Consider the following 26,893-nt stretch of genomic DNA (forward strand, 5'->3'; position numbering starts at 1 on the left):
ATTACATGACTTATTGCATGCCACTGAACAAGTTGGGAAGCATGGTTTACACTGTGGATTTGATGCCTTGGAGGCTTCTTGTAGGGCTGCGGCCTCTGGCACAGTCATTAGAAGGCATGCATGGCTAAAGGAACAAAATTTGCCTGAACAAGTAAAGGCTAAATTATTGGATGCTCCTGTTCAGCATAATGTTTTGTTTGGATCAAAAGCTGAAGAGGTGATTAAAAAGATGGAGGATAAGGCGAAATCCATGCAAACAGTTAAAGATTTCTTACAAGTACAGCCACCTAGATTTAGCAGGAATTTGCCTTCAAAAAATTGGTCCTTTCCCACTTCAGACAGGCCTCAGAGGGGTAGATATAGATGCTCCAGAGGAAGGCCCTCAAACACAAGCTTCTTATAGACCAAGACAGTGGACTGCTTCCACCCCTAGGGGAGGAGAGGACAGGTCACAAACTCAAAGGAAACAAACTCAATGACTCCCTCTGTTGGGCTACAGGAACTTCTTGCCTGGAAGCCCCTCTCGGAGGAAGACTCTCTTTTTTAACAAAATTGGACTCAAATAACCCAAGACAAGTGGGTTTTGGATGTGGTTTTCATACCTTGCCAAGGCCAAGTGGATGGCCAGACCTTCCAAAACCTCAATAGACGGAGGCCTTAAACCAGGTAGAAGCTCTTTTGGCTATGAATGCCATAGAACTGGTGGGAAAAGGTTTTTACTCAAGGCTCTTTCTAGTCCCAAGGAAGCAAAACTCATGGAGATCCATTCTGGATCTGTCGGTCTTGAAAACCTTTCTAGAGATTCCAAAATTCAAGATGCTTACTCTACAGTAGCTACTTCCAATGCTGTCCAAAGATGCATGGATGGTGACTTTGGGTTTAAAGGAGGCATATTTACACATTCCCATCAGGCAGGATCGCAGAAAATACCTCAGGTTCAAGGCCGGATCGAGGCACTTTCAATTCTCTGCGCTGCCCTTTGGATTGTCTACTGCGCCCAGGGTCTTCACCAAATGCCTGGCTCCAGTAGTAGCTTACTGCAGACTCAAGGGAATTCAAATTTACCCTTATCTGGACGATTATCTAATTCAGGCAGACAGCGAGGATGTCTTACTCCAGCATCTAGAATTTGTACAGAACCTCCTCAAGTTCCTGGGATTCTCTGTAAACATAAAAAAGTCAAATTTGACACCATCACAACAGATAATTTTTCTGGGTGCACTTCTAAACACCACAACCCAGATGGCATTTCTGACATCCGAAAAACAATTACAGCTGGCTTCAACTTTCAGAACCTTGGCAACTTTAACTCAACTATCTGCAAGGAAATTCCTGCAGGCTTTGGGTTACATGGCCTCCTGCATCCTTCTCGTACCATATGCAAGACTACACATGAGGAAAATACAGTGGTACCTAAAAAGTGTACGGTCGCAGCATTGCCACAGTTTAGACATACTGATCTCCGTCCTTCCTTGCCTTCAAAAGGAATTTCTTTGGTGGTCCAGGGCATGTGCTCTAAACAAAGGGGAAACCCTTCCGTCTGCCTCCTGCCACTCAGATTCTAACCACGGACGCCTCGGATTATGCTTGGGGAGCCCATTTTCAGGCCAATTGTCTGCAGGGCCTTTGGACAAAGGATCAGAAGCACCCGCATATCAACTTAAAGGAAATGTTAGCCATTCAGAAAGCTCTATTTTTCTTCAGGAATCTTTTACAACCAGGACAACTACTAATACGGACAGACAACACCACAGTTATGTGGTACATAAACAAGCAAGGGGGATCTCATTCCTACCCTCTTTGCAGACTAGCCATGGATCTATGGAACACAGCTCTAGCTTGCAATCTGGATCTTCAAGCTCAGTTTCTACCAGGGAAACAAAACTTCCTGGCAGAAAGTCTGAGCAGAAACCTTTCGGATCCACACGAGTGGATGCTGGACACCAAATTATTCAGGATGATAACAGCAGTCTGGGGATGTCCTCACATAGACCTCTTTGCATCCCATCTCAATCATCAACTACAGAATTTTTGCACCAGGACTTTCCACAGAGAAGCTTGGAAAGTGGGATACCCTGTCATTCAGTTGGAGGAACCTCTCGGGATATGCCTTTCCGCCTCTTCCTCTTCTTCCACGGGTTTTATTGAAGATAAAACCGGACAAACCCAAGATGATAATCTTGCTGGCTCCAAATTGGCCTCGGCAGTTTTGGTATCCAACTCTAAAAAACCTATGCCTGGAGCCCCCTTGGGTTTTACCTCAGTCTCCGAACCTTCTGTCTCAACATCAGGGTCAGGTTCTACACTCTCATGTCAAAACTCTCAGCCTGGCGGCCTGGTTAATCCAGGGCCTTTGATTTCTTCTTTCCTACCCAAGCAGGTTATGGATGTCATTTTAGAAGCTAGACGTCCTAGCACTAGAAAATTTTATGCAGGAAAATGGAAAAGATTTTGTTCCTGGATGCAGGCTCAGGATTCTGATCCTCTTCTTCCTGACAGTACTTTAATTTTACTTTACCTGACAGATCTCTTACATAAGGGTCTCTCTTTCTCTTCCATTAAGATACATGCCTCTGCTATTTCTGCTCATTATAATACAGACCCTCCCATCTTTTCCCACCAGCTCATGAGTCAGTTTCTCAGAGGAGCTAAGAACTTAAGACCTCCTAGATCTCCTCCCATTCCTGCTTGGGATCTCAACTATGTTTTGGAAAAACTAACCCTGCCTCCTTTTGAGCCTGCTGCCTCTTCTGACATCAAGTTTTTATCTTGGAAGACAGCTATCCTGTTAGCCCTAACCTCTGCCAGGAGAGTTTCAGAGTTACAAGCTCTTATGGCTGTGGAACCTTATATTATTTTTCATCAAGACAGGGTATCTTTGAGGACTAATCCTACCTTCATGCCTAAGGTAGTTTCCAAAGTGGCTTTAAATCAAACTATCCACTTGCCAACTTTTTTCCCCACTCCTCAAAATAAAGGGGAAAGGATCTTACATTCCTTGGATGTACACAGACAACTACGTTTTTACCTGAACAGAACCAAGGACATCAGAAGATCAGAACAATTGTTTGTTTCTTATGCTTCAAGTTCCCAAGGTAAAGCCATTTCAAAACAGACCATTTCTAAATGGATTGCTCATGGAATCAGATTTTGTTATTCACACCATGGAAAGCAAATCCCAGGGAGTATACGGACTCATTCCACCAGAGCTGCTGCCACTTCTGCGGCCTTCCTCAGGGGAGTTCCTACCAAAGACATTTTGGAAGCTGCAACTTGGAGTTCTGTGCATACTTTTTCTAAGCACTACAGTCTACCTCTCTACTCTAAGTCTAGGGCAGGCTTTGCCTCTGCAGTCTTGCAGGGCCTTTTAGCCGCCCCTTCTTCTTTATGACCACCTCCCTTTCTCTCAGCTTTGGGATTCTACCCTACAGTCATGACTGCAACAGTGAAACATGATGAACATAGTACAGTTGTGTACACCTACCATAAATGTAGATGTTCGAGTGTCTTCACTGTTGCAGTCTGGGTTTCCCTCCCTCCTGTCTCCTCTTATTTTTACTTTTGTGTATTTCCTTTTTTCACCGTTCTTCTGAGGTGTATTTGCAAAGGTTATGGGACCTTTTCATTTTGGGACTCCTGACATCTGGGGCAAGAAAAACTGGAGAAGATGGCGTCGGCTGTCAGCTTTGTACTCCTGGCGCTCTGACGTCAGGGAGCATGGTTGAACAGCCGACGCCGGACCCAGACTTTGGGATTCTGGCCGACCGAGGGCTGCCTGCCGGCAGGGGAGAACCCTACAGTCATGACTGCAACAGTGAAGACACTCTAACATCTACATTTATGGTAGGTGTACACAACTGTACTTTCCTAACATCTGGATAGCATTCTATACTATTCCACTGCACAAAGGAGGTAACTCCACAGACCCCTCTAACTTTTGACCTATAGCCACCCTATCACCTCTTTCTAAAATTCTAGAAAAATGTATCCACTCTCAACTCCTTAAATACCTAATACAGGAAAATCTCCTAACCCCTGCTCAACATGGTTTCCGGCCTAACTACAGCACTCTTATCCTTTTCTCATACAGTTGCTGAGGCCAGAGATAATAACCAACTTGTGTCCTGTCACTTCCTTGACTTATCCAAATTTTCAATACTGTATCTCATTCTAAACTACTAACAAGACTAACTGAACTCAGCCTCTGTCCTGCCACCATGCAGTGGTTCTCCAGCTACCTTTCTAACAGACAACACTCTGTCTGATAGCTCACTTCTTGCTCCCCTTTGCCTGTAAAAACAGGGGTCCCCCAGGGTTCTATCCTAGGCCCTCTTCTGTTCAATATCTTTACCAACAATCTCCACTCCGCCTGCAACCACTCTACTGTTATCCAGTACGCAAATGACTCCACCTTCATCATCTCATCTAATAAACATATCTCATTTCCTTTCCCTTACTTAAAACACATTTAACTCAGTCGAAAAATGGCTTAATGAAAACCAGCTTATCCTAAACGGCAAGAAAACTAAACTCTTACTCTTCCTACCAAAATCACTCTGTGACCATAAATCTTTTCCATCTCCTCACTAGATAACTGTATCATCAAAGCTGGCCCTCATACAAAACTCCTTGGCACCATAATAGATGACTAGCTTAAATTTGACCAGCATATTCACCAGTGCATCAAAAAGATGCATCAAAAATCAGGATTATTGTATCATAACAAAAAATACCTTACTCCTGAAGCCAAACTATCCCTAGCCGGAGCATTCCTACTACCTGGCCTTCGTTATGCCGCTCCCATACTCACAAACCTACAATCCACATTAATCTCACAACTACAACAAATTTATAATAAAATCAGATTTGCAACAAACCAACCTTACAGATGTCATCATTGCATTGCACTTAAAACAACTGCAATGGCCAGAATTCCCAACTTCTAGCACAACTATAAATCACCCACTCCAGTACTATATAAGCCTACTGCTTGCCCCTCCCTCTCTACTCTAGTCTCCTTCTACACCCCCACCAGATCACTCAGAAGTTCTGACCAACAACTCCTTCACAAACATAAATCCAACAGAAATACAGGTAAACTTCTCTACAACTACAATGTGTCTTTAGTCCATGCATCTAGCAACAATAAGAAAATCAAGACCACTGGTTCAGACCCAAAGCATTTTATTCTCTAGCACCTCGGTACAAAACCTTCCGGGAGTTACAAAATTCAGCTAAAAATGGGCTACCTTTTATGCAAAAAACACAAACTCAATAATACAATCAAATAATTAAATAAAATACTTCCAATTAACCTCTCCATTCAGTCCCATAGGGACCAAAGTATCATATTTAAGAATAAAGATAAACTCTTTATATAACAATTTTTCTTTCAAAAGAATTTCATCATCATTTTCAACAAATAGGTGCTCTAAAATACAACCTTGAAGCATAGAAAAATCACTGCCATGTACATCTCTAAAATGATATGCCAAAATCTTGTCTTCCTTTTGATTTTTTATGTCCCGGATATGTTCCATTAACCTCACTTTGAAACGTCTTTTGTTTCACCAGTATAAAAAAAAACACACAGGCATCTTAAGGCATAAATAACCCACTAGCTGTTACATGAAAAATGTCCCCTTGGTACATATTTGATTTTATTCACCTATTCAAAGGAACATATATATTTGCAAATAGAACAACTGTTGCATTTATAAGTGCCCATAGATGTTGGACCAACACCTAAGAGTTTTTTTGGTAAGGCAAAATTTGTCTTTAAAAGACAGTGTGTCTTTAGCTTGGAACACACTTCCTAACTCCATTAGAAACACCTCAAATACTACTCAGTTCAAAAAGCAACAAAACCCTTCCTCTTAAGCTCAAGGATCTGTCCTTGCCAGGATCCCACCTAACCACTCCCATCCTTCCGACCTTACCTCATATCTTCCATCTCACATATTCTTCGTGTTTCACTCTTGCAGTCATCACATTTGGGTTATCTGCTTGCAGTAGCCTTCAGTCTGCCTGATTAACAAAGTCTTGGGTCCTACGTTGGTTGCTGTCTCCTCTTCCGTGACATCAGGTCGTCAGGGGTATAAAACATGCAGCCAACGTCATTACATCAGTGTTTCTTGTCGTGTGGTGCCCGAAGCAGAAGCAGTTCGCAAGTGCCGGTCAGCCGACTCCTGAAATTTTCATTTTTGAGTTTCAGAACAGAAGTCTTCAACTAAAAGCTAAATACCCCGTTGGGGAAACTTTCTTGCTCTAAACCGATGTCAGTAAAAGTAAATAATTGCATTTCTTTTGGAAAGCAAATACCTCATAAAGATTTACATTCGTACTGTATTCCTTGCCTAGGCCCTGACCACGACGTACCTTGCTGTCGGTTTTGTGCCTTACTTAAACCACAAACTATCCGTCATCGTTATATTTGCACTTCTAACTATTTTGGTGCTCAGTTCAATTATCCTGATATGTCTTTGGTAAGCCATCCGACTACCGACATTCCTAAAAAATGCAAAGATAAAGTTAGAGACAGGCCGCCTAGGTCCAGAGCTGCAGACAACGCTTCTCCTAAGCCAGTCGCCAGTTCGCCAATACTCAGTGAGGTGCTTTCGCAGCCCCTGATACCCGCTACTTCAGATTCGCAGGCCTCTACTGAGATGCTTCAACTGTGGAACCTGTAGATGTCTCTACCTTGGATGGGTCCAGAGCCGCTGTGCAGGCACCGACTTCTGAGGGTGTATTCAGGCCTACTGACTTGCATATTAAACAGACGCCATCTTCTTCTATAAATCCTAAAACTCAAACCATGCCTAGAAAACTGATGCCCAGACCGCATGGTCAGGCCTCTATGCCTAATAAACAAATGATAAGAATGGCTGAAGACCTTATTACTTTAATCAGGGGAAGCCATCCTTCCCCCTCTAAGAGGCCTAGGACTGAGTTTGCTTATGATACTTCTGACCAGGATTCTGAAATTTCTGTTTCCTCTGATGACCAGGATTTACCCTTATCTACCTATGAGGATTCTGATGCTGAGGACTCTATTCCCTCTACTCCCCCCCCCCCCCCAGAGGATTTCTCTTTTGGTGAAACGTTGCATACTCTCAGGGAGCATTTTCATTGGGAAAGCCGGGATTTCTGTGATTCTAAAAATAGGCTTAGGGATTTCTTACTCCTGCCCCAGCACAGGCCTTTAGCTATACCTCCTGTACTGGACATTGTTGATGATGCCTTTTTGGAATCTAGCATGGCCCCTGACTCTTTACCTCCTGCTCCCAGAAAACCTGATAGATATTACAGGGTTCCTGACTTTCACAAGTTCCTTTTCAAAAATCCTACTGCAGATCCTGAAACCATTTCACAGGGACCCAAGGACATTAAAGCTACTACTGCCAAAAATCCTACCCCCTCTAAGAGACTCCAGGGCGTTGGATAGATTGGGTAAGAAGGTATACACTTCTGCAACTTTGGCCCTTAGGGCCTTGAATTGCCAGTTTCATATGTTAAAGTATCAGCAGCATATTATTGGATTGATTAAACAGAAAATTATGTTGATTCCTGATTATGCTGAAAATAAGGATTTACAGGATTTAATGCATTCTGCTGAACAAGTTGGTAGGGCTGCTGTAACTGGGTCTGTACTTAGAAGGCATGCTTGGCTTAAGGATCAATCCTTGCCAGATCACGTTAAAGCGAAATTACTGGATGCTCCCTTAAATCAGGGACGCCTGTTTGGTAACAAGGCAGAAGAAGTTCTTAAAAAGATGGAGGAAAAAGCTAAATCTATGCAAACTGTTAGATTTTTTTTACAAGTACAACCTCCAAGATTTAGTAGGCATTGGCCTTCTAAGAATTGGTCCTTTCCTGCCTCTTCCAGACCTTCTCAGTCCAAACCCAGATCCAGCAGAGCACCCAGGTTTCAGTCCCAGGGGACCTACAGGACTAGGCAGTGGGGGGGCCTCCACTTCCAAATCTGGGAGTAATAAAACTCCCCCCTATGGTAAACTGTCTCAATGACTTCTTTTTAAAACTTCCAAGCACTTCTCAACTGACTGCCCCTTTGGGGGGAAAGATTGCACTTCATGCAAAGAACTGGGGACTCACTACCCAGGACAAATGGGTTTTAAATATAGTGTCCCAAGGATACAGATTTCACTTCCACACGTTACCAACTCCAAGCGGTTGGCCGGATCTACCTCCAAATCAGTGGGCAGAGGCCCAAAAGCAAATACTCTCTCTCTTAAGCTTAGGGGCTATTCAGTTGGTTCCAGAAGAGGAAAAGGGACAAGGTTTCTACTCCAGACTTTTCCTGGTACCCAGAAAAGACAATTCATGGCATCCTATCCTGGACCTGTCTACTCTAAACACCTTTTTGGTGATTCCAAAATTCAAGATGCTGACTCTTCCCCAGTTGCTTCCTATGCTAGGCAAAGATGCCTGGTTGGCAACACTAGATTTAAAGGAAGCATACCGGCACCTCCCAATCAGGGAATCTTGCAGAAGATACCTACTCTTCAGAGCAGGCTACACGCGCTATCAGTTCTCTGCACTGCCCTTTGGCTTATCTACTGCACCCAGGGTCTTCACAAAGTGCCTGGCTCCATTCATTGCATTTTGCAGGCAAAGAAATATTCAAATATACCCATACCTGGACGATTGTCTAATTCAGGCAGAAAACCAGGACATACTTTTGAATTTGGCTTTTGTACAAAGGGTGCTAACTTGTCTTGGGGTACACCATAAACAAAAAGAAGTCACACCTGGTACCCTGTCAACAAATTATATTCCTGGAAGCAAGCTTGAATACAACTTCCCAGATGGCTTTCCTCACGCCAGAGAAACAAATTCACTTGACAACCTACTTCAAACAAGTGGCCACAAAAACCCTGCTATCTGCAAGGCAAATACTACAAGCCTTGGGCTTCATGGCCTCCTGCATTCTTCTAATTCCATATGCAAGACTGCATATGAGGAAACTACAATGGTATCTAAAAAGCCTATAGTGTCAACATTCTCAGGATCTGGAAGCAATGATTCCTATCATACCTTGCCTACGCCTAGAGTTCCTTTGGTGGGCAGATGCCTGCCACCAAAACAAGGGACTACCATTCACACTACCCCCTGTCGCCCAAACCCTGACAACACCTGTATCAGACTATGCATGGGGGGGGGGGGGCTCACCTGGCGGGGAAGTGCATTCAGGGCAAATGGAACCAAAGTCAAATGCACCTGCACATCAATCAAAAAGACCACATTCTTCCAGGACAATTAACACACCACTGTTATGTGGTACATAAGCAAGCAGGGGGGTACACATTCTTACCCCGTCTGCAGAATAGCCATGGCATTGTGGAACACAGCCTTGAGCTACCAAGTGCATCTACAAGCTCAATTCCTACCAGGAAAACTAAATACACTGGCAGACGGACTAAGCAGAAACCTCATGGACCCACATGAGGGGAAACTGAAACCAAGGATTTTCAACATGTTAACAAGCAAATGGGGAGCCTGGATATAGACCTACTTGCCTCCCCCCAGAACTATCAAGTGGAAACATTTTGCACAAGGACTCCCCACAGACAAGCTTGGAAAGTGGATGCTCTGTTCTTCAGCTGGAAAAACATATCAGTTTATGCCTTTCCTCCTCTGCCTCTGCTCTCCAAAGTACTACTAAAGATCAAACAAGACAAACCAAGGATGATTTTGATTGCACCAGACTGGCCACAGCAACACTGGTACCCCCCTGCGCAGTGTGTCACTGTTAGTCCCATGGCACCTGCCTGAGACTCCTACCCTGCTGTCTCAGCAGAAGAAGCAGATTCTGCACCCTCAGCTTCAAACACTGAACCTAGCAGCCTGGCTAATTACCTAATCTCTCCTTTACCATACCTCAGTAAACCAGTGATGGATATCATTTTAGAGGCAAGGAGGCCTAGTACTAGAAAATCTTATGCTGAAAAATGGAAAAGATTCTGTGCCTGGAAACCAATCTCAAGGGGATAAGCACAACAGTGCCCAGTTTACCTCAGATTTTACAATACTTAAGTGAGATGCTTCACAAGGGCCTGTCTTTTTCCTCAATAAAAATTAACGCCTCAGCCATTTCAGCTCATTGTAACAAAGAACCTCCTCTCTTTCATCCACTGCTCAAGCAGTTCCTCAGAGGGGCCAAAAATTTAAGACCACCCAGGAGAGCTCCAGCTCCAGTGGGGGACCTTAACTTTGTATTGGAGAAACTCACCTTTCCTCCTTTCGAGCCAGCTGCTACTGCAGATTTAAAATTCCTTTCTTGGAAAACCACAGTTTTCCTTTTAGCAATCACTTCAGCAAGAAGGTTATCTGAATTACAGGCCATTATGACATGCGGACATGTTGTCCCTCAGGACCAATCCCTCTTTCATGCCAAAGGTGGTATCCATTGTGGCCCTTAATCCATCCATTAATTTGACAACCTTCTTTCCTAATCCACAGAACAAAGGGGAACGGATACTGCACTCTTTAGATGTGCACAGACAACTTAGAGTCTGCTTGGACAGGACTAAACCTCAAAGGAAATCTGAACAACTGCTGGTGGCATTTGCTGCAGGGACAGAGGGGAAGGCTATTTCAAAGCAAACCATCTCCAAATAGATATGCCATTGCATTCATTTCTGCTATAAGCACCATGGAAAACCTATCCCACAGGGAATCGGACCCCACTCAACCAGGACTGCATCTACCTCTGCAGCCTTTCTCAGAGGTGTAACTACCAGGGACAACATAGAAGCTACTCCCTGGAGTTCTGTACATATTTTCACCAAGCATTACCATTTGCCAATTTTCTCTAAATCCAGAGCTGGCTTTGCCACTGCAGTCTTGCAGGGCCTTATAGCTGGTCCTAATGCTATCTAAATTCCTCCTCCCATCCTTAGCTTTGGGAATCTACCCAAATGTGATGACTGCAACAGTGAAACATGAAGAACATAGTACAGTTGTGTACACGTACCATAAATATAGATGTTCGAGTGTATTCACTGTTGCAGTCTAGGTTACCGTCTTTCCAGCCCCCTAACTTCTTTATGTCTCTACCTCTTCTCTCCTTTACAGTGCTTAAAAGCTTTTTGGTGTATTTGCTTTTTTGTTGGAGGTATAACTGTGTATATTTATAGATTTAATTGCTTCCCATTAGGGGGCACCTAACATCTGGGGCAAGAAAAACTGATGTAATGACGTTGGCTGCATGTTTTATACCCCTGACGACCTTACGTCACAGAAGAGGAGACAGCAACTGACGTAGGACCCAAGACTTTGTTAATCAGGCCGACTGAGGGCTACTGCAGGCAGATAACCCAAATGTGATGACTGCAACAGTGAATACACTCAAACATCTACATTTATGGTTAGTGTACACAACTGTACTTTCTCTCCCTCTATGATCAAATTGACAGCTACTTTTTCCATTCAACCCCCCTTTATACTGTAACGTCGCATCTCAGTGTCCACTGCATTTTTTAACGATGTAATTGTGTATGTATTATATTCTATGTATTGTATTATATTTTTTGTTATTACTGAAACTCTTGGAGGTCATTAACTCCTTCGACCTCTGTTTTTGTTCTTTCCTAGACATCAGCTGTAAGTACATACTGTACACAGTCAGTGATGCCACTTCCTTTTAATTGTAATTTTTTGAAACTGTATTTTTTGGTGCTCAATCCTTTTTTGTTTTTGTATATTTCCTTGTTGTACTCTTTCACTTTAACTACTATGTATAACTTAGAATGTATAATTCTGTTTTACTGTGAATTTATTTATTTAAATACTCTTGAGCATTTCTCCTCTGGTCTCCACTGAAAAAATGGGCTTCTGGCCCAGTTGGTCCTACCCGATTAACAAATGTCAAATAAATAAGTAAAAGTTTAATAATTGGCTGTCTTTCTGGTGTCATTCTAATGATATCCAGTGTTTATCAGCTTGGGAGGACATGGTTAACAGACCACATTGCTTTGCCAAGGATACTCTGCACCTCTCCCATCTAGTCTTTCGCATACTGACTAAAACTTTATCTGCCCCATAGTGCCTTTTTCAGCCAATGACAAATTGACAAACCTACCAACAAAGCAAAATCAGTTCAACTGAACCTCAAGGTGTTACTGCTCAATGCCAGGAGCCTAAATAAAAAAATTACACTCCTCCAAGCTTTCCTGACACTTGAAAATATCCACATCTGTGCAGTTTCTGAGACACAGTTTAAAGCGGCAAAGAATAACCAGGCAGTGCAAGATTTCAGAGCCTCACACAGTTTGACAAGTAGCTGCACAAACAAAGGATAAGGGGGGTACCTCAGTGAGGTACCTCAATATACATCAGTAACAAGCATACCTCTAGATTAGTGTAACAGGATGACTTGCTTGAGTTCCTCCTTGTGCAGATCAGCAGTGACAAAACCCCGTGCTATATGCTAGTCAGCTATAGATCACTATCCATGTCCCAAGAAGCTCAGAATGCAAACTTGGACCTACTGGAGAGCTTTGCCATCCAACCTAACACCCTACTCATGGGAGACTTTAATTACCCTTCTATAGACTGGGAATCCTACACAGCTTCAAGTCTACAGGCACTTGAGATTCAAACTTGGTGGGCTTCATACTCGCAAATGTGGGAGAATGCTACACCCCCCCACCCCCAAACCCGTATCTTATCTTCTGCGGTAATGTCCAACCATAAAGCTGTCTCCTTTGAAATCAAAATACATTCCATAACCTCAGTAAAACCAGTAACAATTAGGAACTACTCCAAGGCAAGCTACCTTTCATTGGTTGAAGGTTTGTCAAAATTCATTGTCTTTCCAAACCTAGAGAACACATCAGCCTGCACTGAATTGCTTCCAAACTCTGTACAGCCATGTCAATGGCTGCATAGAGGCTGCTGTACTTACCAGAAGTAAGCCCAGAACTAGCCCCAGAAACAAGTTGCCCTAGTGGCATTCCAAATTAAACAGGATATACAAAAAAAAATTGGCAAAAATCAGGAAGGGTAATTCCCACAAAGATAAACTCTCATCAAACTAAATGGGCAACTAGGATGGATAACTAAGTCAAACAAAGTCAACTATGAGTTTAAGCTAGCCTCCTAGGTGAAAGATAACTAAAGGCCTTCTTCAGCTGTGTTAGAAACTTATTGAGCAGCACACAGCAATGTGCTGTGTGTAACCCTGATGGTTAATGGTGCAATATTCGACCTGCTTGGTGATATAGTGAACATGTTAGTGGACAAATTCAGTTCCAAAGTTACCATCCTCTCACTTCCAACCATCTCCTAAGAAATACCCTCAAACATAACCCGTCCAACTGTAACTAGGTAGGATGTATTGGCTGTGCTAACTAAAGCCAAGAACACAACTTCAGTGGGCCCTGATAACATCCAGGCATGCCTCCTGAAGAGCCTAAAATATCACTTTTCAGGACCCCTGGAGTCGCTATTTTACTCTGGTCTTAAAACTGGTTTTGTGCCAAGAGAATGGAGGGCTGCTGTGGTCATCCCCATTTGTAAGAAAGGACCTTCAACAGATCCTGGAAACTACAGACCTGTTCATCAGACTAGTGTGCAAAGCCACGGAAAGAATTATGGAAATTATCAACAAGGACATGAGACTTCCAGGCACTGGATCCATCCCAGTTTGACTATGACAAAGGAGGTTCATGCTTACTGAAACTGGTGGACTTCTTTGAAAAGGTTGCTAAGGCAGTGGTTGACAGGAAAGTGGTGCATACTGCCTATCTGGATCTGGCTAAAGCATTTGACACATGTCCCACTTGAGCATTGTCAAACTTATGGAACTAGGCATAAACCTTTGTATATAACACACTGGATAGCTAGCTGGAATACTGATAGAACCCAAGAGGTTAGGATCAGTGAGGCCACCTCCACAAAGAGGAGGTCTAGTGAGTCCCTCAAAGCTCTGTACTGAGCCCACTCGTCTTTGGTTTTGATCTCTGATAAGTAGATTCCAATGTCAGAGACCTGTTTGAAGTTTGAAAATGATTGCAAACTGGGAGCAGTCATTGATCACCCCAAGATGAGAGCTCCCTTCAGGAAGATGCAACACACAAAAGCTTGGTAAAAAAGTCATGGCTTAAATCTAAATGCCAAGAATTGCATTATAGTATGTTTTGGGAGATCAGCCACCTGGGTGGCTGTCATCAATTAAACGACCCTAAAAACTGATTCACTAGTCAGGGATCTTGGGAACTCATGTAGATAGTAACCTAACCTTTGACCAGGATGTGTCCAAGGTGGTAAAAAAATCATTTTATGTTGCTCAAATTATAAGGAAGGGTATGGCATCTAGGTCCAGAGAGGTCATCGTACCAATGTACTCGGCCCTCATCAGACCCATCTTAGAATATAATGACCCCTTCAGTATGTACTTGACCGGATATGTGCAACAATTGGAACATCCAAAAAGGTTCTTTACAAAAACATTATATGTAGTAAACACAATGTCCTACACTCATCATCTGATTCGAAACCCTGTCTCTGTACTCTGTATTGTATAGACTTCAGAGAGGTTATCTTTTCTTGGCATACAAGGTATTCTTGAGCCTTATTTTGATGAACATTTTGCACATCCGCGAAACGAACAGCATCAGAAGTACTAGATCAAAAGAACTGAATTTTGCTTGCGACAGAAATAGGACATGTTGGAGAGAGTTATGTTTCTCGGAAGAATCACAGTCTCTGGAAAAGGCTCTCCATTCATGTGAAGCAGAGTTCCTCCCTAACCGTATTTAAGCCCAACTTGGACCAATGGATGGGTAATCGGAAATTCGCTTCTGGTCTGGCGCCTATAACTGTTATGGACAGAGGCGGTCAGTAAATCGCCCCTTATATAAATCAGTTTTGTGGGTCACATATTGGTTGGATGTCTAGTCTTATAAGATCCCTAGTGATATTTAACCTAGTATACACCTATGAACCTGCTATCTATAAAGATACTTTTCTACATGATACCCTCATACATAAAATTATAACATTACATTATTGCCCCTCCCCTCTAAAAGACCACTTCAGTTGAGAGGTAAAACCTATTCACTTAGGAACAGCCAAGAAGATCCTCTCTCACTGTTATGACCTAGATTTAAGTTCACTGTTGGAGCAGAAGTTTTCTTAAGGGTGGCACATGCCATAAACTATCTCCATATGTTAAAAACTATGAAACAGTTGTGTCATTCAAAAAATTTCAGGCAGCATCTGCCGAATGAAGCTAAATGCAACTGCTTTGACACTGGTTATTTCTTGCACTGTTTAATCTCAAATTGTAATTGCAAGAATTTCTTCTGCATGTGCATATTGTAAATGTTATAAGATGGGCATTAAATTTTCCTATATGTACTTAATGTAAATGCTACAGTATCTTTCTGCAATGCTATAAAGCTGTTTATTTAGCTAAAATTTTAACCTGTTATAGATTCATAGAATCATAGGTGATTTCTAGGCTGACGGCCCTAGAAGGCCTTTTTAAGCCTAGCCATGTTTTCCAATTTGTAAATGATGGGATAAATTACTAAGGGGCATGTCATTTTATTTAGGTAATAGAGACTTTATAAGTTGCCTCTGTCTGATAGGGGCATAGATGCCAATTCAAGGATACATTTCTGATTGCCAATTCAGTGATTCAGGTTGCATTTGAATAGGGTGAGGGACAAACTCTGCTTCACATGGATGAGAAGCTTGTTCCAGAGCAAGGATAGTCTCTGAGAGACCAACTTTTCTCTCCAGTATGTTTTGTTTATGTTGCAAACAAGATTTAGGTAATTGGATCTGGTATTTCTAATGTTTTTAGACTTGTGGATGTGTAGCAAGCCTTTCAGTAATGCATGAGATGATGCCTTTTTAGCCAGGCATAGATGACCTCCTACAAGCCTGTAGGAAATTGAGTGCAAGGGTAAGGTATTTTACACACACTGTGCATTCCATGTTGTCTAGCTTTTACCATTTTTGAAAAGAACCTTTGCAGGTGTTCCGCTTGTTACATATGTCAGGTAAGGTTCATACTGAAGGAAAAGTTGTACTTTATTGGTCTAATGAGAGTTGAGTGCAGTGGGATAATGATGTTTTTGGATCTGGATGCCATACTTTGCTTATGAGTTGCACAGTATAGAATGATTCCCGTACAACAGTAGAGAAGTGATGGTCAAAGGCCAAGTTACTGTCCACATACGTTCCCAAGTCCCTGACCAATGGGTCTTCTCTTAGGGATCTGTTGTCTATATGGTAATTCCCAGGAGACGCCAGCTTTCCAAAGGATACTAGTATGCATTTTTAGCATGCTGCTTCAGATAATGGCTCTGGCACCATTGTTGATGATCTGTGCCTTCTCAGCTGTTGTAGCTAATTTTACTTTGTACCCAGGTTGTGACTGAAAAGGGTCATTAGAGCAATTCACTTGCCCAGTTATCAAATTGTAAAATAAAGTAAATAAAATAACAGTTCAGCATCCATAACATAGAACAGCTGGAACCTTACAAAGATGATTAAGGAAGAGGTATGCAATATAGGTGTCTGTAAAGTTCTGTGGACTATAACTGAGAACCTTGAAATTACAGAACTGCAACTGAGAGTGTTGGAAATAAATGTCAGTTCCAATACGACAGTGTGCGTCTCCTCCTTGTGAGACAGAAAGATGTTTTAGTTTGTGTATAGACATGTATACATATGCATAGATAGCTACAGATGTATAGACAGGTATAAAGGGTGTGGGGGTAGTGCAGTGGGGTGATTTCTTTTAAATCGCAGCTTAATCTTTGAAGTGTTAAGGTTCATAATACTGGGTCATTAGGTCTTGCACTTCGATAGTGTGGATATGAAAGGGACATCTGTTACCATCTTTCATTTATGATAGGAAGGTGTTTATCCTTGTTAGCTGTCATACAGGGAAGGGAGAAAAATATTAGTTTCCTTCTTAGGAGAAGGCAGTAGTCATGTTATAAATACTTTCACCAGGACTACTTGGAGTTCAGAGGTAATTATGAATTGGGATTGAATTTACGTCAGCAAAGAGGTGGAGCTTAAGTTTCTACAGAGATTTCATTTATAAGGACTTATGAGTTATTTTAGTCTCCACATTTATAAGGACTTATGAGTTATTTTAGTCTCCAGCAGACATTTGTTTTTCAAAACAAAATAGGAATGTCTGCCCTTTCAGCAGGACACCTACCATTGCTTTATCCTGACCAGTTGCAAGTAAGCAAGTAGTTGATCAAACAACTAAGTGCACCTCAAACAAACACTGCTGTGGCTATTTACTTTTTACAACTAGCAGGTCATGGTTTTATGTGGAGTAAGAGACCATGGAAAATTCCCAGTCAGGCAGGGTGCACTGTAGTAAGATGAGAAGCAGAACAATTATAGTCTTGGCAAATTACTTAAATCTTGCTTTTATCTATTTTACAGCAATCCTTTGTTTTAAGTTATCAAAATATTTAAAGTATTTCCTTACTTACTAATGTAAGGATATTCTTACCTTCCTTGACCTAGCAAGTTTTCACATTACCCCAATTCACGATAGAAAACTCTCTTCATAATATGACATTTAAAGAAGCTTTTCTAACATTTTGGCTGTTTGGTTTGTGAAAAGCTAGGAATGGCAAAATTAATTCACAGTGGAAAACTATGGAGTGTGTTGTGTGTAGAACCCAACAGTCACTGAAGCACCTCGTGCAAAGCTACAGCAGCGGTATTCTGCACTATTATGTTGATTTATTTACAGACATAAGAAATTTGATATGAGAATATCCCATACAGGTTAAATGAAATGCTGTGGTGATCGTCATGCATACTGTCAAAGTACCAGTCACTCTTGGAAGTAAAACTGTGCATATATTAAAATAGATGGAAAACTTGGGTAGTAGCCAACAGAATAAGTGAATGTGAGCACTCATTGTTATGAAGAAAGGAATTAAATTTGTACTGAGTTGCAAGAGCTGAATAAATCAAATAAAAGAGCATTACTGTTGCTTGCAGTTGAAGTGGTCTCTAGAATACCACATTTATTTTATTCATCTGTTAGCCAGGTAATTGAAGTGGCCATCATGATCCTTTGCAGCTGCAACCTAGGCCACAACTTCCAGGGTAACTACAAACATAGACACTTTAGTAATCCAGTCAAATAATCATGTTTTTGGGATGTGGATGGGAAACTAGAGTGAGAAAGTACAAACTCCAGCGTAGACAGTAATGTGAGATCAGGTTTGAACCCCTAGATTTTGGAGCTGTGAGGCAATGATCATAACCATTGAGGAACATAAGTATACCAAGTTATTTTCCAAATTTGATGGAAACCAGGGATCTGATGTCAATCTTCATCCATTCTTGACTCTTGGGTACGGTTCCAATCCTCAGAACCGATCCGACCGTTACATAGCTCACACCAGCCAAAACTATCTCAAGCTACTGGTCTCACACAATGCCCCTATTACATCGGATATTGTGGATCTCGTTTGCCGTTCTTACTGCTAAGACGCATCAGCCGATTCCTCTCTCAGAGCTAAGTAAAATATTTCTTTCTTTTCCCTGTTTTCTTGATATCTAACTTCTAAAATCCTTTCCTGGTTTTATCGGTTAGACAGTGTGTGTGTGTTTGTGTGTGTGTGTGTCCATTTACCATTGGTAATTCTCACTACCATCATTGGGAGTTTCCCCCGCCCCCTTTGTCTTCGGTATCAGGTATTGTTCTGACACCTTCAGTGCCTTTGGGATTGATATGGTCCCAGAACTGCATCATCACCATCTGGTGTGTGTTGGGGGGGGGGGGTGGAGACAGCTCCAGTTTTTTCTATGTAGCCAGCCTTGCCTCAACGCTGTGGTGGTAGGTGACCCGTCCTTGGTTCTGGCTTCTCAGGTGGGGATTTTGGGGCGGGGTGTGACCCCGGTTCTGAGTTTGTCTGTCTTGGTTCCGGGCTCCCATCTCTCCTCAGGGGGGGTCTTGCCTTTCAAGCCATGGAAAGAGCCTTGGCCACTGCCTCTTCCTGGGTGGCTTCTATGTTACTGGAGTTTTAACCCCTGACCCCAGCTTTATCGGATCTGCCAGCAACCTCTACCCCCAGACAGTGTTTTTTTCAAGGTTGCAAGACCTACCTGTTAAAGGTCTCCCCTCTTCTGAGACCTCTTCAGATGCCCCCACTAAAGAGCCACCTCGGAAGACATTATGTAAGAGGAAACACCTTCATTCCTTGAAGAATCCGTCACAGAGGATACAGATTTCAAATGACTGGGAGGGTTTCCCCTGGTTGCCCCCAGGAGACATCTCCTTCAGAGGCATTATGAAGATCCTAAAACAGAGGGGTGATTGGAACCCAACGACCCTTTCTCTGAGGAATCCATATACTTGCAGGCCTTTGGAGCTCGACTGTCTACCTCCTGGGTGACCCTGCCCACTGACGACCTCATTAAGTTAATCGCTCAGCAGGCTTGGAATGCTCCTGACTCTATAGAGCCCATCCCCTGGGGACCTGGCAAGATAAATTTAGCACCCAAGGACCATCCACCCTGGGCAAAGGGCTTAGTAGTTGAAGCCATGGTGTTGGTGGCCGCCACCAAGAAAGAACTAGTTGAGGAGAGTGCTACTGTTCATCCCCCTAACCGGGAATCCAGGGCAATGGACAGATTTGGAAAGTGGATGTATGCATCATCGACCTTCTCCATCAGGTCCTTGAACTTTTTCACACATTTTACTAGACTTCAGAGGGGATCTGGTCAAGGAGCTGTCAGGCACTCTGGCAGGAGCAGTGGCTGAAAGGGTCCAAGAAAAAGTGTCCTTGCAGTTAGCTAGCCTGGAATCTATTTCAAAGGTGTCCATGAGGCTCATTGCACATGCCGCAGAAGGGGCGACCAGGTCAGCAGGTTCAGGCGTTGCCATTCAACAGCACACTTGGATGCGCCTATGTGAGTTTGGGAAGCATTCAGGTCTTCCTTCATCAATGCTCCCTTTGAGGGATCTTCATTGTTTGGGTCTAAAGTGAAGGAAACTCTATCCAAGTGTAAGCAAAATGGAAAGACTGTCTGCTGTGAGCATACATTTTTCCACTCCTCAATGATCCTACTCTAGGAATCAAAGGAGTGGCAAGATGTGGTTTAAGGAGTCCCAGAAGCCTTTCAAAAGACTCATGTGGTAGAGACTCCCCTCTGGGAAGAGGGGGGAGTTACAATGGAAGATGCCATCCAAGAGGTAGGGGTTGTCTGCAGAACCAAGGTTCCAGGGAATCCTATGGTCATCCCTACCAACATTCCTGAAAGGAGCTCCAGATGTTCTGTCTCACCCCCATTGACTGGTGAGTACCAGTCTACAAACTCTCAAGCAGTCCAATCTACAAACTCTCAAGCTGACTGCTTGATTTCTCCAATTCCATTAGTTGCCAGGCACAATGACCTTCCATCTCCTGTAAGAGTCATTTTATTGGCATTTCATAAACCATCCACCAGGAATCTTTATCCTAATAAATGGAAGAGATTTTGTTTCTAGGCTTGAGAATGGTCTAAATCCTTTTCAGCTCCAGTGGAAAAAGTTTGAGTTCTTGGCTACTATTTTTGGTAAAGAGGCTTTAGGCTTCCACAATTAAGGTTATTTTAGCAGCCATTTCAAATTTTCATAATGGTTTTGGTGACCAACCCTTAATCTCTCAGACTTTTCAAGGTTTTTCTTAAGAGCACAGTTCATGTAAAGCCCCCTTTCAAAGATCCCTTACTGCCATGGACTTGACAGTTGTCTTGCAATCACTTACATTACCTCCCTTTGAACCTGCAGTGACCTGTGACTTATTCTTTTTTGGAAAACTTTTCTTTTGATTGCTCTCACCTCAGCAAGACGAGTCTCCGAATTAGACTTTATGTTCTAAGACCCCTTATTTAATTTTCTATAAAGACAGAGTATCACTCAGGACAAACCTGTCCTTTCTTCCAAAAGTCATCTCGGTGGCCAATACCAAACCATAGACTTGCCAGTATTTTTCCCAAACTATTCTAGTAAGGGTGAATACTACTTGCACCTTCTTGATGTGCATAGGCAGCTACTTTTCTACTTGGATAGAACTAAACAATTCAGGCAATCAAAACAATTATTTGTATCCTTTGCAGGTGCAACATCAGGCAAACCTGTTTCTATAGTTACTCTTTCTAGATGGCCAAGAGATTATATTTCCTTTATTTACACAAAAAAAAATCTAAAACTCCCTATGCCAGTGAAGGCTCATTCTACCAGATCTGTGGCGACTTCAGCTGTTTTCCATTCTAAAGCTTCCATGTCCGAATTTTGAGCTACTGCAACATGGGCTACTCCTCATACCTTTATTACTCATTACAAATTTGATATGGTCTCTAGGGGGAGAGGCTCCTTTGGCTCTATGGTTCTCAGGAATGTCCTTCCATAGGGCCACCCAAGATCTAAGGTAGCTGGGGACTCTGAGTCAGGAATGGATAAAGATGGAAACCATTGGATAAAGCAGTTATGTCTTACCATAACGTTCCATCTGTGTTGTCAGTCTTCATCCATTCTTGCATCCCACCTTACCTTCCCCCTCCTTTGGACTTCTGGTGGAGCAATATGCTGTCCTGGGTTTCCCTGTTGGGATACACCTTGGACATGGCTTTTGACTTCAGTTAGTATTTCTTTCTGAGTGTTTGCAAACTCGATCTGAGGTAATGTAGAGAGGGGCATTATGGGTAGACCAGTAACTCGAGAGTCAAGAATGGATGAAGATCAACAACACAGAATGTTATGGCAAGACATAACTTATTTTTTCTGTCAGTTAAAACTAGATAAAGTAAGCTCCAATTTTTGAAGGAAGCTAAATGCTATGGACATTAATACACTTTTGAAAAAGTATGGATTCCATAGACATTTTTGTACTGTATCAGCAGCAGTGGTCTTCCAGAAAGCTGTTGCATATAAACTGAAATCTTAGAAAGTGTTGTAATCGTAGCCTGTGGTCTGCACTGTGGGTAGGGTCAGACACCGGAAGATTATGACAAGAGACTTGATAAAGCTGCCAAATGGTTGTGATAACATAATTTAGGCTATATGATAGCAATTGTAAAGCAAGTGTGCTATTTTTGAAATACACGTGTGATACTGTAACATCAGAATGACTGAAAGCTAATGCAAAAGTGTCACAGCAGATATATGAATGCGAAAGTGAGAAGGTAAGTAGGCAATGCAAACACTTAAAATGATGAGCTGCCTTGCAGAGTTGGTCCCCGTCATGTCTTTAGATAACTGTGCCTCTAGGAAAACCATTGGGGCAAGATATAGCCTGAGAGTGGAATTTTGAAGAGGAAAACAGTTTTGAAATTCTCAAGACTAGTTTACAGATAATTCTCATATAAGTAAGCTGCTTGTTTTGTGAGTGAGAGTCAGTCAGAATGGTAAGAGTTGTGATCCTTCTGGAGGAAAGACCAGTTACGTATGGGCCATAAATGTGTATATATGTCCAGTAGAAATAATACTCAGAAAATAGCAGTATTATGTGGATGGGGAAAATCTATGACTATCTAAAATAAAGCACCACAACGCTTTGCAAAGCATATTCAGAAAGCTTTTGTACAAAGCACCTCTGAGATTGTAGAGGATGTCACTTTATTTATAGAAATTAGATACTAGTTATACACATTTGACATTAAATATGCTACCTGTTCAGTGTTTAATTAGTCAAAATTCCTCACGATGATTGTATCTTTATTTTTTTTGCATATTAGAGTTTAATAAGGAAATTTGTGCACTCCGTAGGGGGCATAGATGGTTTACAGCAGATGCCTATAATGTCATGTTTAGTACCCCTAATAATTACAGTATAATCACTTTCTAGTGTCAAGTTGTTTAAAAATATTAAAATAAATCATTGATGCGGAAGAATGATAACCAAATAGCAAGTAAATGGGAACAGTTGCACTAATAAATAGTCTAATATGTAACTATGAACCTATATAGTTAACCACCAGGGGCTTTAGAAGCCTAGCTGTGTAGTCCAGCCCAATTGTGTCCCTAAGTGTCATGGGCATTTATTAGGAAGGGGGTATGTTAAGAAGTTTCTAGAGATGATGTGGGGGGTATGTTAGCTTAGGCATTACAGTCTGCCTGTATCAGAGACATGGGGGCCAGACCCAGAGTGAATTTCTGATTTCCTATCCATTGGTCAAGGTTATTCTTAAATGGGGCTAGGGATGTACTCTGCTTCACATGGTGGGGATACTGTTACAGAGCATGGGGATCCTCTTGACGTATATACCTTTCTCACCAACATGTCTTATTTATGTTACAAGCAAAATTTAAATCCTTGGATCTAGTGTTTCTGATGCTGCTTGTTTTGCGGGTATGTAAAAGGTCCACAGAGAATGACTTGCATGCCAGGCGTAGATTGTCTCTCAGTTACCTCTAAGAGACAGAAAATAGAGACCACACTTTAAGGCAGTCCATACAGGACAATGTGTTTATACCCTGGATTCTTCCAGTAAGGTACCTTTGTGGGCATTCAACTGTTGCATATGTCTGGCCAGTTACATGCTGAAGGGGGCATTATACTCAATGATGGGACTGACAAGTGACTAATAAAGTGGTACTAAAACTTCCTTGGACCTGGATGCAATGCCATTACTTATAAGCTGGGTGACACAAAATGATTTTCTTATTACCTTGGCCACATTTTGGTCAAAGCCCAAATTACTGTTTACATGTTCCCAGATCCCTGGCTTCTGGGCCAACTCTTAGGGGTATCTTATAGATGAAGTAATTAGCTTGGGTGACAGTTTTCCAAAAGGCACTCTAATGTATTCCTTGTCATTGAGTTTTAGTCCATGACTTTGGCACAATCATTTGTCTGTGTTGGACCCTCTTGTAAGAAGTGTGTGTCTTGGGGAGAATCTGTGGTATTCCCAGTTTGCAGTTATTTGCAAATTTGGTCAGCCAAAGACGGTTGACATTAGCCTTTACCTCTGAAAAGTGGATGCCAAATAGTAGTCCCAGCATGGAGCTCTGCGGTACACCACTGGTGACAGGTCTCTTAGTGGAGGTGTTATCACCACTCTTAATTCCTGGGTCCTGTTTGTGAGCCAGTTGGCAATCTAATGAATTATGCAGGGATTTATGCCCAGTGAGGTAATTTTGTCAACTATAAATGAATTGGATATTGTACCGAATTCCTCAGTCCGGTCCAGGTAGACAGTATGCACTGTTTTCCCTGTCTTCCATTGCCTTGGTGAACTTCTCAAAGAAGTCCACCAGGTTTAGTTGCATGAACCTCCCTTGACAGAGCTAAATGCCTATGACCTGTGTCTTTGTTGATCATTTCCATGATAATTTGTTCCTAGTCAGACTTATGAAGTGGGATAACTGTTGCAGTCCTGCATTCACATGGTACAAAGCCTGTTTTGAGGCTATGGCTGAAAAGTGACTCAGGTGGTCCTGGTAGTCATGCGTCAAACTATTCAGGAGGCATCCCAGGGTATTATTGGAGTCTACTAAAGCTGTGTTTTTGGGCTTAGCGAGCACTGCCAAGACCTGCTTCCTGTTAATAGTTAGGCAGGGAGGTTATGTCAGTAGGTATTTTATGGAGGGTGAGGGATTGGGAGTGAAGTCTGAGCTGAATTTGTCAGCCAGTAAGTCCACCATGTTGCTGTGCTCATTGAAGGTGGCACTGTTGACCAGCAGTTTGGTACACTGATGTGTGTCGACTGAGGTTTCAGACATAGATGTCAAAGGTCTTGTGGTTGTCTTTAGCCTGTGAGGCTGTCTTGACCTAATCGTCAGCCTTGTTGGAATTAATTAGTCCACTTGGTTTCCTATTTAGAGAGCTCCTATCGTTATGGGAATTTCTCTTCCTAATTTTAGCCATGACCTTTGTTTTTCCTTTTGTTGTATACCCTACTACGGTTAGGATTCCACCAGTGTGGTTTGTTTTTAGTTTGTTTTGGACTTCTTGTAGTTACAGCAGCCTCTATATAGCCATTTATGTGGTTGTACAGGGTCTTTGTGACCAGTTCCACATAGGTTGCTGTTGAACTCGGGATTGGAAAGGGAGTGAATTTTGACAAACTAAGGCTTAATATGTTGTAGCTTGCCTTGGAATAGTTCCTAACTGTTACAGGGTTTGCAGGGGTTACAGAGTTGATTTTTATTTTGAAGGAGACAGCTTTGTGATCCCACCTCACCAGTGAGGACATGATAATGTGGAGGGTGCAGTGCTCTCCCATATTGTGAGTACCAGGTCCAGTATGTTTGAACCTCTGGTGGGTTGCACACTATCTGGTCAAGGGTATTTATGTTAAAGTCCACGAATCGTCATGCCTACAAGTATGAGGCAGTCTGTAGAGGGGGAATTTGTTTTAATGTTGAGTGTCTCCAGAAGGTCTAGGAATGAGCTGTGGGATTCTAGGTACATAAAGGGTGACCAATAGCCATATATTTAGTTATGCTAAGATATGGTATAGGACTTTGTGGTGATTCACAAGTGGATAAATTTGAGGATTCCAGGACATCATCCTGTTTTAACCATTGTAGAGTTATGCTTGTTGCTATTGTAGTTTGAGACTCCTTCACTTTTTCTCCTGGCCTGTGCAGCCGATGCTCTATGCCTTGCACTGCCAGAGTACTTTCCATGGATGTAAACCATGTCTCAATAATGGCACAAATGTCCATATTCTCCAGAGTGAGAGCTTGTAGGGTGTGGAGTTTCTTATTTAGGCTTCTCCTAGCATTGCGCAGTAATACCTTTAGGTTTCTTTGGGTTTTATTTGCTATGTTTGTAGGTTTGTAAATTTGGCATTACCTAAATAAAGCCCTAAGGGGGTGGATAAAGTTTTAGTCAATATTCTGAAGCCTAAGGGAATCAGGTGTAGACCATTCTTTGCAGAGCAATGTGATCTATTAAGCATAGCTGGTCATCCTGACAAATATTGAATTCCCCCTGGAAAGACACCAGAAACTAAGCCAGTTATTGATGTCAGTCATCTTTTATTCTTACTGTGACATAATCCTTGGTGAAGGTAGAATACTGCTAAATGCAATGCACGTACCTGCCTAATTAACATGTTAGAGAGATCAACAATGTCACACTTCATGTAGTCTGGAAAGTACATCTCTGGTCATTAATGCCTGCATAGACTATGATAGAATCATACTGGTACTGTGGTATAATGACTAAGTGTGTAACTCTGAGGACCCTGGTTGTAGATAAACAACTAAGTGCTATCTTGTTCAGTCTGGTGAGCAGGGCATCTGTGTGTCATACAATAGTGTCCCCTATGACAAGAGTCCTGGGTAATGTTTTGGCTTGCCTTATGGGTTTTCCTCTTGGGGCTCCACTTGGTGTAGGGTGTGTGTGTGGCATTTGGTGTTGCTTTTGCTGAGTGTTTTAGATATTGCTGAGGATAGGCATTGCCGTTTATAAGCTTAGGAGATCTTTGAGGTTTAGGAAGATTGCTTTATAGTGCCTCAGCGTAAGTTGGTCTTTTTGTGTGGTTAGACATAATGCGGGTGTTCTTGACAACCTTGTTTGTATGAGAGATTTTTGCCTGCAGTAAATTGTGCGTGCATCTGTCGCATAGTTTATTTATTTATTTTTTTTTATGTTGAGGATTAAATGGTTTTCTGTGAACGTAAGACAATTGCTACATTGTCTCAGGGTGCCAATATCTACCAAGCTGGCTATGGAGGCATTTTGAAATTGCATATCCATCTTGTCCAGAACTGTATTTGAGTGGGCTTTTGTAGGTAGTGGACTTGGTTATACAGAGGTCTCCTTGGGTAATCTCTGGGGTTTGACACTAGACTGGGTTATATTGTGCTAAGATTTGGTAGTAGTGCTGTTTAATGTGCTAACTAGCTGCTCTAAGCTTGTCTCCATGAATGGCTTTGTTT

General features: G+C 42.2%; 1 protein-coding gene across 1 annotated transcript in view; it reads left to right on the forward strand.

Moving 5' to 3' along the window:
• Positions 1-26,893, forward strand: part of FAM171A1 (family with sequence similarity 171 member A1) — a 1,600,715-nt gene that overhangs the window by 1,465,874 nt on the left and 107,948 nt on the right. The gene's annotated exons all lie outside the window — the stretch shown is intronic.

The sequence above is a fragment of the Protopterus annectens genome, chromosome 3.part1, assembly GCF_019279795.1.
Source record: "Protopterus annectens isolate FY-2018-M chromosome 3.part1, PAN1.0, whole genome shotgun sequence".
Taxonomy (NCBI): domain Eukaryota; kingdom Metazoa; phylum Chordata; order Ceratodontiformes; family Protopteridae; genus Protopterus; species Protopterus annectens.